This window comes from Colletes gigas, unplaced genomic scaffold, assembly GCF_013123115.1.
Source record: "Colletes gigas isolate AHSC1104 unplaced genomic scaffold, ASM1312311v1 Colletes_gigas_Sc00009, whole genome shotgun sequence".
Lineage (NCBI taxonomy): Eukaryota > Metazoa > Arthropoda > Insecta > Hymenoptera > Colletidae > Colletes > Colletes gigas.
In genome coordinates, this window is record NW_025106638.1 from 9292103 (window position 1) to 9312305 (window position 20203).

The 20203-nt window shown below is 33.9% G+C and overlaps 1 protein-coding gene and 1 non-coding gene across 4 annotated transcripts in view; one reads left to right on the forward strand and one right to left on the reverse strand.

Moving 5' to 3' along the window:
- LOC122397247 (PTB domain-containing engulfment adapter protein 1-like) overlaps positions 1-20203 on the forward strand; it is a 204420-nt gene that overhangs the window by 93347 nt on the left and 90870 nt on the right. The window lies entirely within an intron of this gene.
- On the reverse strand, positions 16888-17007 carry LOC122397584. Its single transcript, XR_006259133.1, has one exon. It is a non-coding gene; the product is annotated as a 5S ribosomal RNA (ribosomal RNA).

Consider the following 20203-nt stretch of genomic DNA (forward strand, 5'->3'; position numbering starts at 1 on the left):
AATCGATATTTTTCTGCGTTTTTAATTTTTCACGCCCAGTATTTGGAATCAAAAAATCTGAAAAAATTCAGGGAGATAACCAATGGCAATACGCATTTACAGTAATTATATAAATCTAGTGTCTCGAAAGCTTCAATACGAAATCGGTATTTTTCTGCGTTTTTAATTTTTCACGCCTAGGATTTGGAATCAAAAAATCTGAAAAAATTCAGGGAGATAACCAATGGCAATACGCATTTACAGTAATTATAGAAATCTAGTGTCTCGAAAGCTTCGATACGAAATCGGTATTTTTCTGCGTTTTTAATTTTTCACGCCCAGGATTTGGTATCGAAAAATCTGAAAAAATTCAGGGAGATAACCAATGACAATACGCATTTACAGTAATTATATAAATCTAGTGTCTCGAAAGCTTCAATACGAAATCGGTATTTTTCTGCGTTTTTAATTTTTCACGCCTAGGATTTGGAATCAAAAAATCTGAAAAAATTGAGGGAGATAACCAATGACAATACGCATTTACAGTAATTATATAAATCTAGTGTCTCAACAGCTTCAATACGAAATCGGTATTTTTCAGTGTTTTTAATTTTTCACGCCCAGGATTTGGAATCGAAAAATCTGAAAAAATTCAGGGAGATAACCAATGACAATATGCATTTATAGTAATTATATAAATCTAGTGTCTCGAAAGCTTCAATACGAAATCGGTATTTTTCTGCGTTTTTAATTTTTCACGCCCAGGATTTGGTATCGAAAAATCTGAAAAAATTCAGGGAGATAACCAATGACAATACGCATTTACAGTAATTATATAAATCTAGTGTCTCAACAGCTTCAATACGAAATCGGTATTTTTCAGTGTTTTTAATTTTTCACGCCCAGGATTTGGAATCGAAAAATCTGAAAAAATTCAGGGAGATAACCAATGACAATATGCATTTATAGTAATTATATAAATCTAGTGTCTCGAAAGCTTCAATAAGAAATCGGTATTTTTCTGCGTTTTTAATTTTTCACGCCTAGGATTTGGAATCGAAAAATCTGAAAAAATTCAGGGAGATAACCAATAACAATATGCATTTACAGTAATTATATAAATCTAGTGTCTCGAAAGCTTCAATACGAAATCCGTATTTTTCTGTGTTTTTTTGCGTTTTCAATTTTTCACGCCTAGGATTTGAAATCGAAAAATCGGAAAAAATTCTCAAACACGTATCTCAATAACCACAATGCACCAGATTTTTTTCATAATTTTTGTACTCGATTAAATAGGTGAAATAGGCACAAATACGTTAATCCGAATTTTCTCAATAACTACCCTTCCAAACAAGATAGAGGGATATAATAAATCATAATATGCAGCCTTCCGCTACGATGCTCGATTACCATCCTACCAATCGCAAAGACTAACCTAAAACTAAAACTAAAACTAGAACTAGAACTATCAATTTAAGAAATATCAATATTATATTTATGAATTATATTTATTTTTGTACTGTGAAGCAGCTCCGCCAGAGAAGTACGCGATTGTCTTAATATCAGTGCTGTGTATGTTTTGTTAAAAATTCTATCAACTTCGTTCGATATAAACGAACTGCAACGCTATTATGTTCATGGCAATCTGAAATAATGCCAAAGTTGTTATGTTTTCAATAATTATCTATTCGATGATAAGGAACGAATGTATGAAGAATTGTAGCTTGTTTATTGGTCCGATGCTCTGAAATTCGTCTTAAATAACGAATGTACAGTTTTCTGAAAAATCTCCGACGACAAGTTTATTATGAGGCTCTAAACTTTCTTTTGCAAATTTAAAACTAATTTTCTAATTTATCTATAAAATATATCGTTAAGTATTCTATCGTTTGATTTTTTAAAATGATATCATGAACTTGTAATTGCAATAATCGACTTTCTAATTTATCGTTAAATATTCTATTGTTTCTAAATTGAATCTATCAGTATCGATTGAATCTATTTTCATTTTTTACTTCAAATTTGTAGAATGGCTGAAACCATGAAAACCATGAGACCATGTTTTTTTTATTTTTATTTTACCATATTCTAGAACATAATGGTCAATTATTAATATTTTACAAAAGTAAAACTTAAAAAGTTTGTATATATTTGACAAATGCCAATAAATATTTTTGAGTTATAGAAATAAAAAAAGTCGTATAATTCCCTGTTAAAAAATGATAAAAAGAGACCTAAAAATAGGCGTTTTACAGTAGAATACCCCCCCTAATGAAATTACTAACTTTACGTAAAGCAGAAAAGAGGTAATTTGAAAGTTGAAAGATTACCAAATAACTTTTATTTATATACTTTCGCTGTTTCATTTGATCTCCAGTTTAAATAGTTATTATCGAGTGCAAGGAGTAAAACGATGGGCGCATTTGGGGACGATGGGTCAGTGTTTTTCGTTAATAATTCAAAAACGACATCCGACATTTTTGCAAAGGAAATTGTTGTTCAGAATCGTCTCAGCTATCCCCCCATTTCCGGTTCTTACACTATTTACGGGACACCCTGTATAATGCACTGATATGCGTTAGCTGTGTAATTGGCAACTAGCAAAACATCGTCGCAAAAGATGTCAAACTCTCAAGCTATATACAATTGCCGATAAGTAAATTTAAAAAAACATTCAGCTGATCGTCGCGTGCGTATTTAGGTCGAGCAAGTTATCGTATGGCAAAAGGTCCACGTACAAAAACCAGTGTCGGGGGTCGCGACATTCGAAAGCGTAGTACGAAACGCTTGTAGAATTGAATCGAAAGATAACGACTCCTCTGACGCCTCAATCAATATTTTTATGTCGATTTATTTAACACTGAAAGTACCACTACATTACACGTACCTATTCTTATTGTTAGGGGGATTATAAGGACCTATTACAAGGGGTGATTTGAGAATTTTTAGAATTTTTAGAATTTATGAAATAAACGTTGATTTTTAGAAAGAAATTCTTAGAAATAATTCGCAACATAACTTCTGATTTCTGATAAAATAATCAAACATATATATTTTTATTTTTATAAAGAAAATAATTAATTACACTTTTTACATATGACTCTTTCATGCGTTTTTCGTTGACAAATTTTTTTTGCAAACCATGCTAGTTTAAGTGGTCTTATTACCCATGCACAGTCTTATTTGGCAGTTTTTTCGTGATTGAGAATTATTGCTTGGGCTGCTTGATGTCCCTTCTTGCAGGTTTTCCTTTTCTTCTTTAAGGAATTCGTGTGTTACTAGACTCGACTATTTAACACTTCCTTAGAGTCAGCATTATCATTGAATTCCGTAAAGTCGGTTGGTATTGTCATCAAATTCCTATCTCTTTCTCAATAACCTTGCCCATAGTCGTCAGCAAAGCAAATTAAGCACTTCAGCGTGGGTCAAAAACCCAAAAATTAGGCTAGGGCAGGGCAGTCACTTGTTAAGGACCTCCATGTAGAAATCCGAAATTAACCCTATTTTCAAGAATTATTTCGAAGGACAAAGAATTAATAAATATTTCTAAGGTTTTGAGGACTATTTCGATCATACTTCAATTTCATTTTGCAATTTTTTTTGTTCAAATCAGATGCAAAATGGCGGAGATACAGCATGATTTGCTAGAAGCGTCGCATGACGTCTTCTAAAACGGTGTATACTCTAGTTTTTATTATCCGAATCTGCCGAGCAACGAAATATGATTAGTATATAACAATAGTAAATGGATGAACCGAAGATATTGAAGGAAAATTAAAAATTGGAAAAGTGGCAGACCTCGGAGCAAAAAGCTTAATATTTCGAAGAAGACTTGAATTCGTTTTTGCATTAAAAATGATGTTTATTTCCGTGATTTTAACTTACTTTTAAGGTCATCCATGAGACATTGCTACCATTAAAGTGTGTATTAAATTTCAGTCGGATAAGTTGAGTAGTTTTTGAGTAATCGTGTACGCCGATTTTGAACTTGGCGACAAAAAGAAGTTTCGAGTAAATCGCGTTTAAAGTTTCGGCAAGAGAAATATGTATGATTTTGTGGCTTTCTGGCTAGTCTGCTGTTCCAGCACCCTATAATAATCCTTCTGCTTCCTCAAAATAGTCATTTTGCTCCGCCAATTGTTTTCTACGTGCTGTACGGGCCTCTTTTGTTGACAACGAGCTGCGCCTTTCTTGCCTCTGAATTCGGCGCTGATTAGTTTTCTCGGCATAATCCATTGCTTGTTTTCCAATTGTCAGTTGTAGTTCCTGCACTATTCTTAGGGTTGAAAAATACCCTTCATTGAAAATGCTGTCTGCTATAAATTCAGCAATTTCCACTATTTTCAATCCAGAATGGAGGTGCTTCGGAGCCAAACACCAGACGGTTGAGTCGAAGCTCTCATTAGCGTCTTGTGTATGACCGCCTAAACATTTCTGCAGCAAATCTTCGTTTGATAATTCTTCGAAAACCGGAAGAATATGCTTCCGCACATCAGGGTGAAGAGGCGGAGGATGATTCAAATTATCAGTGCTCGTTTCGAGTGCTTCGGTTTTTTTTCCAGTTGCACCAACTTTCTTCTTCCGTCAGACAATGCTCATGCCTCGAATTTTCATTCGTTTAACATAAATGATAATATGTAGCCATTATAGCGTTTTTCATCTCGATAACATTGTTTATATTTCTTCTAACAGCTAATCCATAATAAGATTGAAGTTTTTTGATAAGGGTATCCGTTGATATTCCTTTACCACCAAGTTTGTTGGTCTTTTTAACATTTCGAAGCCGAGTACCCATTCTCTTCTCTACGTGGCCAATACACTCACTTTTTTTTACTCCAAATTCATCGCCATATGGATTTACATTTAAAATCGCTTTGAATGTTTATGAATCTCCAAATGCAAGAAGTACCAGCGCAACAATCCTGAACGAAAAACTGTGTTACTTGTTACTCTGTGATGAATTCATCTGCTAATTGTAACAGGAAACGCTGTCTTGGTATCTTTATTCCAGTTGTTGCCTGATAGAGTATCCATGCATTGATTCCAACGAAATCCAATTTAGTGAAAAATACGTGTACTAAGCTATCTACTGCATTTTGATTTTACGCTATGTTTTCGCGCCATTTGGTCAACCATATCGACGCCAAATTTAGTTTTATTATAATAACTAATTGTTTTCTTTTCATTGATTTTGGTTTTGACGCATTTATGCTTTGAACTTAGTATCCTAATTCTTTTTGTTGGTTTTGATTTATAAGTTGTCAGCGTACAGTCATTTAGATTTATACAGGGTGTTCGGCCATCTCTGGAAAAAAATTTTAATTTTAAAGGGAAATTTTAGAGATCAAAATAAGATGATAATCAAGAATATCAATTTCTTGACTGGGGTTTTGTTAAAATGTTATTAAAAAATTTCGAATCGTTCTAAAAAAATTATTTTTGGTTGCAGGGGTTAATTATAATTATTTTTGGTCGATAGACATACCCTCGAAATCCTAACCATTGTCGAGAAAAATATTCCTCACCGAAAATATAATTTCAGGCCAGAAAGAAATGCCACTCGAACTTGCGTATCTTTAAAACGTCATAACTTCTGAACAGATTGAACGATTTTAATTTTTCAAAATACAAACTATGCGTATCTTAGTGAAGAATATGTGACGATTCTAAAAATATTCGAAATGTTATTCCTTCACTCCTCAAAATGAGAAAAGCCACAGAAAAATGGTCCAATTTTCAAATGTTCATAACTCCTACAATAGTGAATATATTTCAATGAAACTTTTTTCTGAAGTAGAGCCCACGGGCACCTACAAAAAAGTGTTAGACAACTTTTTTGTAGGGAGTCAAATAAAATTATTAAAAATCAAAAACGAATTTTTAAGAAAAATCGACGATTCGGCGAAATTGAAAAATTTCAAATCGTTCTGGAAAAATTATTTTCGGTTGCAGGGGTCAATTGCAATCATTTTTGGTGAATAGACATACCCCCGAAATCCTACGCACTTTCGAGAAAAAAATTCAGTATGAGCGGAGCTTTAAATATTAATAACTTTTTAACGAAGCCTCCATCAACAATTTCGTATTCTTGATTTTCGTCGTATTTCGGCCTCTAGAATCTCCCATTAAAATTTTTCCCAGGGTTGACGTACACACCCTGTATATAGGAGTTCGGGACAAAACTAATAACTCCTAAACTATTCAATTTTCGACCTAAGTCTTCTAATACTTTTTGTAAGATGATACAATGATGCATCGATTTATGGAAAAAAAAAAATACAATTTTACTAAAATAATTAAGATGATCTCACTTTTGTATTGAATAAAAGGATTTTTATAATGGGAAAAATTTGCGTTTCACTATTGATGGAATGAGAAAGAAACCAAACACACATATCAGATTCAGATAAATGAAACTACAACTTGAGAAGTGTATCTGACTTCAGAACTAAGGTACCAGTTGAAGAACTGCAGAAAAATACGTAAATTTCATAAGGGGTCAAACGTGACCCCTCGTGGTACATAAAGTATGCAAAGAATTTTTCTCGTCAAAAAGTAAGGTAAGAGAAAAACCGAAATTGAATAATCAGACAATATAAGAATTTACAGAAAGTCAGACGAGCGAAAGAAATAACAAGAAATATACGATTTTAAAGTAAATTTTGAAAGGGGTCATTTGGTTGGTGCGTTTTTAATGTTGAACGACGCTCGCTCAAACGATGCAATCTTCGCCACAAAGAACTTCCGCGGTGCCATTCAGACGGTCAGCGACGTTTTTTGTGAACGAAATTGTTCGTGTTTACAATGAGAGTACAAATTGTAATTCGTATCTGGCGTTGCAAAATTTCCATTCCGTTCGTCGTGATAATCCTTCTTCATATGACAAAAAACGTAATTAAGAAAATTAGTTTAAAAGTGTATTCGAGTCATTAATAACATTAAAAACTTCGTTTAAAGTCCTAAACAATTAATTCGTTAACATCAGCCTTGAAATTTTTTAATTTACTTTGTATCAGCAAATCCTAGTTAAAAAATTTATGCTCCTTTGTTGACTCCTGAATCTGTGTGTTCTGCTGTCGCAATCCTAGCGTTAATTCATTGACTATTTACTCAGTTCAAAGACGAACGACTGGCAGTCGAGGCTTGAAGGCGAGAACATACAGTGCCGAACAAAAGTATTGGCGCAGACTGTATTTTCAAATAAAATGTTACGTAGCTGTGAATAAAGCACAATGTCTTCTTTATTTTTGGTATCTATACTATTATATAAAGAGAGAGCCGATTTTTATGTTCGCGCATAACTCAAGACCTATTGAACCGATCTTCCTAAAATTTTGACACGTTATTCCTGCATACTCTAGGACGGACATAGGCTATGTAGCATGTCTCAGAAGCGCGTTATTAACATGTAATTTTAATGCAAAGATTTCATGTGTACGACTGTTTGGCAGACCACGCGACCCCTGTATACGACAGTCTACTTGCGCGCGCATGCGCGTATTCGGCCCGCGCGATACCTCGCCCGTAGCAGTACTGCAATGTCACCGCCAGGTGGCGAAGCTTCTCGAGCGCTTTCTCGCGAGAGAATTCCCTTATCGCGGATATACACTGCGGAGCATAACTGTAGCACCACTACAATTTTTAACATTTCCGACCTGTAAGAAAATAATTTGAAAGAACCAATTATATGGTACGAAAAAGCATCGTGAATAATGGATTTTAGGTGAAATTCATTGAAGTTGTCTACTTATATGTCAAGATTTAATCGATAAACGTTTGACGATCGGTGCAAAACGATAGAACCGGTTCATTTTTAACGCACTTCAAGGGTTTCTGTTGGAATTTTTTTAGTAAACTCGGGAATTCTTAGTTAATTGATACAATGCCACGTGGCAGCTAGCTTAATGAACAAGAGCAACGTGCAATATCAGCGTACAGAGAGCAAAAAATGGGGATACGTGAAATCGCACGTAAACTCGGCCGATCTCATAAAGTTGTACTGAATTTTTTACGCGATCCTACTAAGTATGGGAAAAATAAGAAAGGGGGACCAAAGAAGAAGTTATCCCCTCGTACTGAAAGGCAAATTGCTAAAGTTGCGAGCAATTCGTTAAAAAGCTGTAAACAAATTGCGAAGGAACGTGATCTCGGCGTTTCTCGTTGGACTGTCCAACGTGTCCTTAAACATGTTGGAACAAAGCGTGGTGCAACTGCACGTCTTTCGTGCGCGGTTCGGGTAGGCTCGGGAGCCTTCGGGGCGAGTCGGTTGCCGGGGCCGGAAGGGTGGCCCGAGAACAATGGACAGTCGGTTTGAGGAAACTGGTCAAATGAACACGTGTGCCCACATAACCCATTGTTGAAACGAATAAATATATATGTTGAACTGTGCAGTGCAGTGTGTTGTTAATTTAAGTGAAGCCCCATAAACGCAACAAAACATAATTCAAACATTATGGGACAAAAAATGATGTCCGCACCTACACTTCTGAAACGTCAGAAAATAGCCAGGCTTGACGACGCGCGAGAAAACATGAGCAGAAATTGGAATAATGTAAGTTAAGTTTAGACATTCGTAAATCGAGATTTTTAGCTTCATATTCAATATTCTTTACTCAACTTAGGTTATTTTCTCTGACGAAAAAAAATTCAATTTGGACGGTCCGGATGGATTTGATTCATATTGGAGGGAGCTTCGTAAAGAACAAAAATACTTTTCGAAACGTAATTTCGGTGGAGGGACACTTATCGTGTGGGGTGCATTCTGCTCCTGTGGCAAGCTCGGATTAGCTTTTCCAACTACACGAATTAATAGCGCGGAGTATATTGGAATACTCGAAAATCATTTATTGCCATTTATTCGTGCGAACAATCACATTTCATGGACTTATCGACAAGATAATGCTCCGATCCATAATATCCGACAAACCACAGTTTGAAACGTTTGATGTCAATGTATTGAAATGGCCTGCATGCTCCCCGGACCAAAATCCAATTGAAAACCTGTGGGGTATCATGGTACGGCATATTTATGGAAATAATCGACAATTTCGAACAATTCGCAGCTAAAAACAGCAGTTATCGAAGCGTGGAATCAAATTAGCGAAGAAACTTTGAAAAAACTCATTACAAGTACGAACAATCGTATTTTTGAATTAATACATAAAAAAGGAGGTCCTACTCATTATTGAAACTGCTCGCTTTAATAAACTGAATTAGAAATTTAACACTTTGTAGCCATTTAACCTTATTAATACGTTCCAAATACATTGGTGCTATAGTTATGCACCATTGCAATATTTCATTTATTATTATACTTCGTGTTAAATAAATGTTACTTTTGTATTTTTTCCATTGATTATAATTTTTTTCTAGTCCTTTTCACGTGGTATTATTAACATTTAGAAATCATCAGTTACAACTACAAAACTCTTGAAAATTATAGTGGTGCTATAGTTATGCTCCACAGTGTATATGTCAGGACGATCGTCTGATCATAAATTGCTTTTGCACAAGGTCGGACGAAGCCGAGATGGGGCATGCTAGTAAAATATAAGTTTGAGGTTTGAACTTTAAGTATCTCGCGAAACAAAGCGTTTAAGTAGACCTGCAATAATGAAAAATAGTAAGAAATACACAGAGGACAGTTTTCGACGAAACAAAAGTATTGGCACACTTGTTTAATATTTCTATGAAACACTTGTGTAAATATTTATAATATTGGCATGACTGTTGTATCCAGGGAAGTCTCGAGATTCAATTTGATATTCATTATTTCTTACCAAGTTTTCCTGTAATAAAGTGAATAATACAACAATGTATCGAAAAGCACGAGAAACAACAATTTCAGAGAGAAAAATTCTATTAAAATGATCAAAAGAGGGAAATTCATATTCTACGATAGCTAAAATAGTAAATAGAAGTCGTTTCACCGTAAGAAATATCGTTAAACGGTTTCTTGACAAACAAAATGTAAAAAATCTTCCGCGAAGTGGTCGTCCACAGAAATGATGAGAACGAGATAAACGAAAAATTACCAAGATTGTAGAAAAAAATCCTAAAGTTGCCTCTAGAGAAATAGCGGCACAAATGAAAAGTGAAAATAAGGTAGATGTGCATCCTATAACTACCCGGAGAGTTCTTAAAAGTGCACAATTCAAGAGTGGCTGGAAGAAAACCATTGATCGGCAAAATTAATCGAAAAAACAGATTAGAGTTTGCAGAGATGTATGTGCACAAAAATTTAGAATTTTGGGATAGAATACTCTTCTCTGACGAAAGTAAATTTAATATTTTTAAATCTGATGGTCAAATAAGAATATGGCGAAAGCGTAATACCGAGTTAGTTAGGGATTCGCATAACGTAGTCTCAACTGTTAAACACGGGGGTGGTAGTGTATTGGTATGGGGTTGTACGAGTTCCTCCGGACTTGGAGAACTAGTTTTTATAGACGGTATTATGGATAAATTTGTATGTTTAAATATTTTGAAACAAAACTTTAAAAAAAGTGTGGAAAAATTAAATCTTGGGGAAAAGTACTATTTCCAACAAGATCATGATCCCAAGCATACTGCTTATATTGTCCGCCGATGGATCGTTTTTAATACACCCCAATACATTGCCAACCCCTCCTCAATCGCCGGATTTAAATTCGAGTGAATTTATATGGAATGAGTTAGAAAGAAGGATCCGAAAACACCTTATTCGGACAAAGGAGCAATTAAAAGACGCACTTACGAAGGAATGGAACGAAATAGGTTCAGAAGTAACACAAAATTTAGTACATTCGATGCCTAATCGGTTACAAAGTGTAATAAGACAAAAAGGATTACAAACAAAATATTAATTTGAATATTGTATTATGAAATCGTAAGTGTGCCAATACTTTTGTTTCGTCGAGAACTGCCCTGTATGTGTTCGTTACTATTTTTTATTATTACAGGTCTACTTGATCGCTTTGTTTCGCGAGATACTTAAAGTTCAAACCTCGAACTTATATTTTATACCAAAAATAAGGAAGATATTATGCTTTGTTCACAGTTACGTAACATTTTATTTGAAAATACGCTCTGTGCCAATACTTTTGCTCGGCACTGTACATTGTACCGACGATTTTATTTATTTCGTATGCAAGGTTGTTCATTAATGGCCAAGAATTTATGAATATTCCGATTCATAGTTTACATATGAGGGTATAGGTTGGAACTAACTGTAAGAAACTCATTTCTGTTGCACGCTTTACCTTGTGCGTAATTCCTGAGAGCTCATAAAAAGAGTTATAAAAAGCTATACAAAAATTATACAATGTTGACACTAAAACGAATTAATAGACATTCAGTTGTTGATGTTGAAACTAGTTGCTAAGGATTAAATGATTATTCACTTAGAAAGGAACTGGTGCAAGCTAAGATAGGCTGAAATTTTTAGACGAAATTAAAAAATTTATACAAATCATATTAAAAAAATTATATTAAATTGCACGGGTCAATTACAAGCAGTTTTGGTCATTAGACCTACCCCCGAAATCCTAACCACTTTCTAGAAAATAATTCAGTACGGCCGGAACTTTAAACGTTAATAACTTTTTAACGAAGCCTCAATCAACAAATTTATATTCTTGATTTTCGTCTTATTTTGGCCTCTAGAATCTCCCATTAAAATTTTTCCCAGGGATGGCCGAACATCCTGTATATTGTACAATAATTGATCAGTGAATAAAATTGTTCTCCCGTAACCTCATTGTTCCCAATATGAAATATTAGGTAATGAATGTTTTTCAACCAGTGTTAAAAATTCTGACTTACTTAAATATAATGCACCACACAAGACGAAAAGTTGCATATATCGCTCTACAGGACGAGAATAAGCTTACAAGGATTACAATATCAGAGTCCTCCGAGACTCTTTCAATTTCAATTTTAGCAAATTTTTGGTTTCAAGATCAACGAGTCTTCTTATCCTTGGCTAGGCCTACATCTTCGATAGAATTTAGATTGAACAGGAAATGATTATAGGATCTGTACGGTAGAATGTAGGAAACAAGGGCCACTCCAATGACGGCGATAACTCTTTATTAAAATTAAAATTATTTTATTTAATTTACGTGTCACTTACGTTCTAATTGCTCGGATTGTGTTTGGTTCGTTCTAAACAATTCTAAACAACTCATTATTATTTCATCACATTTATTTCTATTTTCAACGGCGTCGATGGCGTAGCGTTAGAGTGACCGACTGTGGAACCGTTGGAAGGTTTTTTTTACCATAGGTTCGAGTCTCCCTTCTGGACTTAGTATTTTTTTTTCTTCATTATTTTTTTTTTCAAATTCTAACTATATAACAATGCTTTATATTTATTTATAAATGTTCTAAAAGTATTTTACAAATATTTTAACCTGAAAATATCTTTGATTTTTTAGGATATATGCGCCCAATGGCTGGCTTTATTTTATTTGTTTCAATTGTTATGTAATTCTGCTTAGTGTAGAAACATTAAACAGTCTACAAAACACTCATATATTGAAGAATGCATAAGAATTCAACGTGTAAGTTACTCTAATACGCAGAAAATGAGGAAAAAATCGGTTTTTATTTTTTTTTACTGCGGCGCACCAAAATGAAAAATCTGAAAAAAATTGAGAATGATAGTAATAGCAATACCTGTTTACTGTAAAAGTATAAAAGTAGTTCCGGACCTCCTTCAATACGTAATCGACATTTTTCGACATTTTTTGCGGTTTTTTATTTTTTACTACCTGGTTCTTCGATCAAAAAATCTGAAAATCTCCCAAAATATGTGCCCCCGGTACCCAAAATGTCTCTGAATTTTTTTACATTTTTTTTCCTCAATAGGTCAAGAGAAATTGTAGAAAAACATGATTTTCGTTTTCACCCCATTAGTACCACGGTCTAGATTTCATGTTAAAAATTGGCACACAGGGTTTTTTTTGGATAAGCTATCGAATGACCCATCGATCGTTGAATTCGGTTTGGGGTCACATTTGACTCCCCTATTCGGCTATACCCTTTGTTCAGTAGTTATAAGCATTTGTACCACCACAACCATGCTGTGGCAATACTTGTGTCCAGCACTATATTATTGGGGAATTTTGGATTTCAACTCTGTCTTAACAAAGTTCTTCAATCGGTATTTGAAAGTTTTCAGCAATTTAGATAAGAAAGCTTGTAATTTTTCTGTTCAAGACATACACTGATCGAAATTTTCATAAAGTTACCGGATTTTCCGATAAAATCTTGTATTTATTACATCTTCACGATAAGTTAATGTTTGATATGATTTCCTGTTTAATTAAACAGAACAAATATTTGGTTATATTAAGAAATTTATTTAAAGAAAAACATGAAAAGATATATTTTAACTATAAACAAAATACAAAGTTTCTATAATGCCACAAAAATGATTATAATCGACCCTTGCAACCGAAAATAATTTTTTTAGAACGATTTGAAATTTTTTAATTTAATTTTTTAATAACTCAAGAAATTAATATTCTTGATTTTCGTCTTACTTTTCGAAAATTCGTTTTTTAAATAGACCTTTATTTTTTTTTATTTAAATTTAATTAAAATGATACATATTTAATTTAAAATATCAGTGGAAAAATAATGGTTAAAATGACTCCTTTGAATACTTTTTATTCGTGTTAAAAGCGTATTTTTTGTTATCCAATCAACATAACTTTGTAGGTTATTGAAAAGTGTAGATGGAATTTGTGTGATGAGCGTGGCGTGTATATTTGTATTTGTGTAATAGGCGTGGCATGGGCAATATCTGTGTTATGTGGTGTATGTCATTAGACACCACATGGTACATGCTACAATTTAAAAATTGTGACGCCAGAACTGCGTAACATACACCACACGCCGCACACCGCATATCATATACCAACTACCATATAATCACATACTATGTAAATATACGGGGTGGATAACCACGTATTGCCAACTAGATTTACGCCATTATTACTACGCGTAGCGAAAAATGGTTCACATGAAGCTGAACGGTTTCAAAACGGTCATGTTCTGATGATACTAGTTCTTTTGTAAATGAACGTGTAAAAAATTGTTTTAAATCGAATCGTATATTTTTATCTTCATATTCATTACAAGAAACATCATTGGTTTAGTGAGATATTTTAATTTTAATGTTACAAAACATGTTAATTTGCATCATATGCCCTCTAGACATACGTCCACAGGAAAACTAGTATCGTCAGAATTAAAATAACCTTAAAACCATCCAACTTCATCTGAAACATTGTTCGCTACGCGTAATAATAATGACGTAAACCTAGATGGTAATATGTGGTGATCCACCCTGTATACCCTGGGAAAAATTTTAATGGGGGATTGTAGAGGCAAAAATAAGACGAAAATCAAGAATACCAATTTGTTGATTGAGGCTTCGTTAGAAAGTTATTAACGTTTGAAGTTCCGTCTTTAGAACAGCAATCTGCGTACAGCTGAGTGAGAACCACTATCACGCATGCGCAGCTGTTCGCAAATTGCTGTTCTACAGGCGGGACTTTAAATGTTAATAACTTTTTAACGAAGCCTCAATCAACAAATTGGTATTCTTGATTTTTGTCTTATTTTTGCCTTCAGAATCTCCCATTAAAATTTTTCCCACGGATGACACATGATTTTGTTATACGTGAAATATGAAATGTTCGTCACTGATCGAAGAACAGAATTGAACAACTGATGTATCCCGACCTAACAAGGCGAGTCAGTAAATGTAAACAAACGACAAAGAAGACAGATCTACTTACAAACGAAATAATGTCTACATAACAGTTCTTCAGAATAGAAGTTCTTCATGCCTACAGCGAGGAGCATAAATGAACCAATGACCACAAGTTTTGTATACATTTTTATTTGTCGTTAAGAATGTGGAAGAATATTAAGAAATAAATATTTCAGTAATTTTTATCATATTTAGAAGTAACATAAGAAGGTTTTTCAATAATTAATGTCTCCTGGCTTAGCAATGGCAAAGAAAATGGATTGACTCGGTTTTGCACCGGTCGGTAAAAGGAATGTTTACGTGGAATGTTCCAGCAGTATGTTTACAGCTAGCAGCTTGGAATGTTTACAAAATGTTATTGTACGTCTTAGCACTCAGTTTACCGCGATCAGTCGAACGGAAAGGCACGGAAGTGAAGTAAGAATAAGTATGAAGTCGATTGCTCCAAATTGTTTAAAAAAAGTCATTTCTTTTTTGAATGGCGGTTTGTCAACGCGTCAGGCGACGAAAAATTATAGTGTTGGTCGATCGACAGCGCAGAGAATAAGAAAAAAACTACTGTAAAGGTATATTATTTAATGTTGGTGGAAGACCAAAAAAGTTATCGCCGCAGGATGAACGAAGAATTATACGGTTTGTCACATCTGGTGAAGCTTCAAGTGCCACCATGGCTGCACAATTATTAAAAGAAGATACGAATATAGAAATAAGTAAGTGGACAGCACGAAGGACCCTCAAACAAGCTGACTTTAGAGACATTAAGAAGAAAAAGAAGCCAATGTTATCAAAGAAAAATATTAAACTTCGTTTGGAATTTGCCAAAAAGTATCAAAAGTGGACAACTACTGAATGGGAACGGGTTATTTGGTCTGACGAGACCAAAATTAACAGAATTTGTTCAGATGGGCATGTCTTGGTGCTGGATTCGTAAAAATGAAAGGCTTAAACCACGACATGTGAAGCAAACGGTAAAGCATGGCGGCGGATCCCTAATGTTTTGGAGGCGCCTAACAGAATTTGGTGTTGGATCACTGCACCAAATTAATAGCATCATGAATCAGTATATGTACAAAGATATTTTACAAGATCATCTCACAGATGCTGTTGAAAATATGCCATTCGAAGAAGAAAATGTAATTTTCATGCATGATCGAGACCCTAAGCACACTGCTAAAAGAGTAAAAAATTGGCTCGATACTAAAAAATTTTCTGTTTTGGATTGGCCTGCACAGAGCCCCGATCTCAACCCCATAGAGAATCTATGGGGGTTACTGAAAAAACGACTTCGGGATTCATATTACTTCCAACCAACTTCAATCACGAATTTGCATAACAGAATTCAAGAACAGTGGGGAACAAATATCTCCAGATTATTGTAAAAAGTTAATAGAAAGTGTGTCAAAGAGAATTAGTGCAGTTTTTTAAGCAAAAGGGTTGCGAACGAAATATCAAAAATAAATAATATATTAAATATTGTCAAATATTGGACGTGGTGCAAAACTAGTAAATCTATTGTTCGTATTATTCATAAACAACAAGATGTTAATTTCTGAAAGACTTTCTTATGTTGCTTCTAACTGCGATAAAAATAATTATAATGTTTATTTTTTGTTATTCTTTTATATTCCTAGTAATGAATAATTTATGCAAAACTTGTGGTCATTGGTTCACTTATGCTCCTTACTGTATGTATAATGCATCTAAATTGTAAATTTTAAGTTCTAAATACTAAATTCGATATTCGAAATCCTAAATACTAAATCCTAAGTTCTAACTGTCAAATTAATGCGAATTTTAGATGTAATTTTATAAATTGAACAATTTTTAATGAGGGTCTTTTAATGGGGAATGGAAATTATTATTAAGTTAAACGCAAGTCTCCATTTTCTCCATTCTACTATTTTGTTATATTTCTATATTTTTGATTACTAGTTGCAAATCAAAATTAAAAAATAATCAATAAAAAAGAATTGTGTAAAATTAATAAAAAATAATACATTAATCAAAATTCTAAATAATTCATTAATTATGCTTCCAACGATAATAAATATTTATATTTTATGAAATTTTGTGTTAAAAGACTAGTAGTACCCAATTACAAAACCAATAAAGAAATATTATAAATAAAAAAAAGAAAAAAAAACTGCCAACGCTACGGACTGTTCCCAAGCGGTCACCCATCCAAGTACTAAATGCGCCCAACGCTGCTTAACTTCGGTGATCGGACGAGAACCGGTGTTTTCCAGCGTGGTATGAGCGTTGTCGAAGAAATTATTTCATATAAATAGTTTTCATTTTGAACAGAGGAATACAACTTTTCTGTAGTATTCATTTGTTGTTCCTTAAGTGTTTTCAAGATTTCAAAAGTTTCAAAATTATGAAAATCACCTTTATTTTTCAGAATGAAAACATTTATTTTTATTTAGAAATTCTTACACTTCGAGGAAAAAGAAAATACTTTTCTATGGGACATTTTTCTATAATAATAAAGAGAAGAGTATCCCGTATACAATGTATTAACACTATGTTGATATATTATTCAATATACCAACATCAAATGTACCTTTGTTTTATAACGTCTATCTCCTATCAAAGTTTCATAAACTGTAAACTGTAAACTGAAGAATTCAACTTTTCTATAGTATTTACTTGTTGTTTAATCTTTAACAGTGAAGATGCAATGAATGACAATATTAATCGTATAAATTAGTTCTCTGTGCAAACCAATACTATTGTAACCAGAACTTCGATTAATAACATGTTAACAAATTGCAACACTATTGTCGTTAACTAATAGAATTTCATCTGAATATAATGAATACATAGAAACGATTAATTTAAAAAACATAATATTATATCACCATTGATCGTAACACCTAAGATTCTAGTCGAAAAATTAACTATAAAAGGGAATATGAATTAATAGTATATTCGACTCTTAAAAATGAATCAATTCTTTATGAACTTATGAGCGTCCGATTGATACTTTTTGATAGCCTTAATTCGCGTTGAATTTTCCATTAATTTTTAAATTTTCCATTTTGTTCAATTGCATAATGCATCCAAATTGTAAATTCTAATTTCTAAATACTAATTTCTAAATACTAAATTCGAAATTCGAAATCCTAAATACAAAATCCAAAGTTCTAACTGTTAAATTGTTGCGAATTTTAGATTCTAATTTTATAAATTCAACTATCAATCCTTTAATGGGGAAAGGAAATTATTATTAAGTTATACATAAATTTCAATTTTCATGTTTTCTAGTATTTTCTACTACCTTGTTACATTTCTATATTTTATATTACCACTTGCAAATTTAAATCACTATGAAAAATTCAAAAATAATCTGTAACAAGTAATTATGTGTTGCATCGCGAAACATGCCGTATTCCCAGTAATAAATAATGATTTATGCAAAACTTGTGGTCGTTGGTTCACTTATGCTCCTTACTGTATTTCAAGAATTAAAACCGCTAAAAACAGCTAGTTTGTAAATAAAATTTGTCACAATCAGAATGTTTCGTGCTAAATTATCAAAAGGAAGTCTCACTGACTTTAAAATGTCTCGTTCCATTTACGAACTGTTAAAATGTACATTGGCTCACGAAAGTATTCGAACGCTTCCATATGCAAACTTGAATGGCCGAAATAATGTACGTTAAAGCAATTTGCTGAAACAAGTAGATGTCGATAGGAAGATGGAAGTCTTAAGATTATGCCAGTAAAATTTGAAAAGGATTCAACAACGTAAGCAGGAGTTATGATACATTTATTAGAGACACGCATGGTGAGTGACTCACAAAAGTATTCGAACCGAATAACCAGACCTAGGTTTGGGTTAGGTTTGGGTTAGGTCTGGGTTAGGTCTGGGTTAGGTCTGGAATAAGTCTGGGTTAGGTCTGGGTTAGGTCTGGGTTAGGTCTGGGTTAGATCTGAATTAAGTCTGGGTTAGGTCTGGGTTATGTCTGGGTTAGGTCTGGGTTAGATCTGAATTAAGTCTGGGTTAGGTCTGGGTTAGGTCTGGAATAAGTCTGGGTTAGGTCTGGGTTAGGTCTGGAATAAGTCTGGGTTAGGTCTGGGTTAGGTCTGGGTTATGTCTGAATTAAGTCTGGGTTAGGTCTGGGTTAGGTCTGGAATAAGTCTGGGTTAGGTCTGGAATAAGTCTGGGTTAGGTCTGGGTTAGGTCTGGTATAAGTCTGAATTAAGTCTGGGTTAGGTCTGGGTTAGGTCTGGGTTAGGTCTGGGTTAGGTCTGGGTTAGGTCTGGGTTAGGTCTGGAATAAGTCTGGGTTAGGTCTGGGTTAGGTCTGGGTTATGTCTGAATTAAGTCTGGGTTAGGTCTGGAATAAGTCTGAGTTAGGTCTGGGTTAGGTCTGGGTTATGTCTGAATTAAGTCTGGGTTAGGTCTGGGTTATGTCTGAATTAAGTCTGGGTTATGTCTGAATTAAGCCTGGGTTAGGTCTGGAATAAGTCTGAATTAAGTCTGGGTTAGGTCTGGGTTAGGTCTGGGTTAGGTCTGGGTTAGGTCTGGGTTAGGTCTGGGTTAGATCTGAATTAAGTCTGGGTTAGGTCTGGGTTGGGTCTGGAATAAGTCTGGGTTATGTCTGGGTTAGGTCTGGAATAAGTCTGGGTTAGGTCTGGGTTAGGTCTGGTATAAGTCTGAATTAAGTCTGGGTTAGGTCTGGGTTATGTCTGAATTAAGTCTGGGTTATGTCTGAATTAAGCCTGGGTTAGGTCTGGAATAAGTCTGAATTAAGTCTGGGTTAGGTCTGGGTTAGGTCTGGGTTATTTTGTTCTTTTATATATACATATGTAAAAGAATAAAATAGATGCTTTCTCGGTAGAAATCTTCCGGATACAGGACATAAATAATTTCTGTGTTCTCCATTCCAACGCGATTAAATAGATGAACTTATTAATTTAAAACAAAGAAAAGCCATTGTCAGATAGTAAAAAGTGATTCAACAACGTAAGTAGGAGTTATGACACATTTATTAGAAACACTTATGGTAAGTGACTCACAAAAGTATTCGAACGCTACATGTATTATTAAATTATTTAATATTAATATTTCGTTGGACCACCTTTAGCAGCTATAATGTCTCTTAGCCGACGTTCCATACTATAAACCAATGATTTTGTAAAACTACACTCAATGGAGTTCCATATTTCTATAATTTAATTTTTCAGTGTTTGCTTCGATGTTACTTGAAATTTATTTAACCTTTTCCCGATTTCAGCCCATAAATTTTACGTCTGGACTTTGCGGTGGAGTAATTAACATGTGCGGCGTGCTATATACGATCCATTCTTTTACAATTCCAGCAGTATGCTTCGGATCATTATCTTATTGGAAGTGGAAATCTGCCAATAATCCTAATTCCAGTTTACTGGCACTTTTTTCAAGATTATTCTTTAAAATACTTAAATACTTATATTTATCAAGTATTCCGTCAAT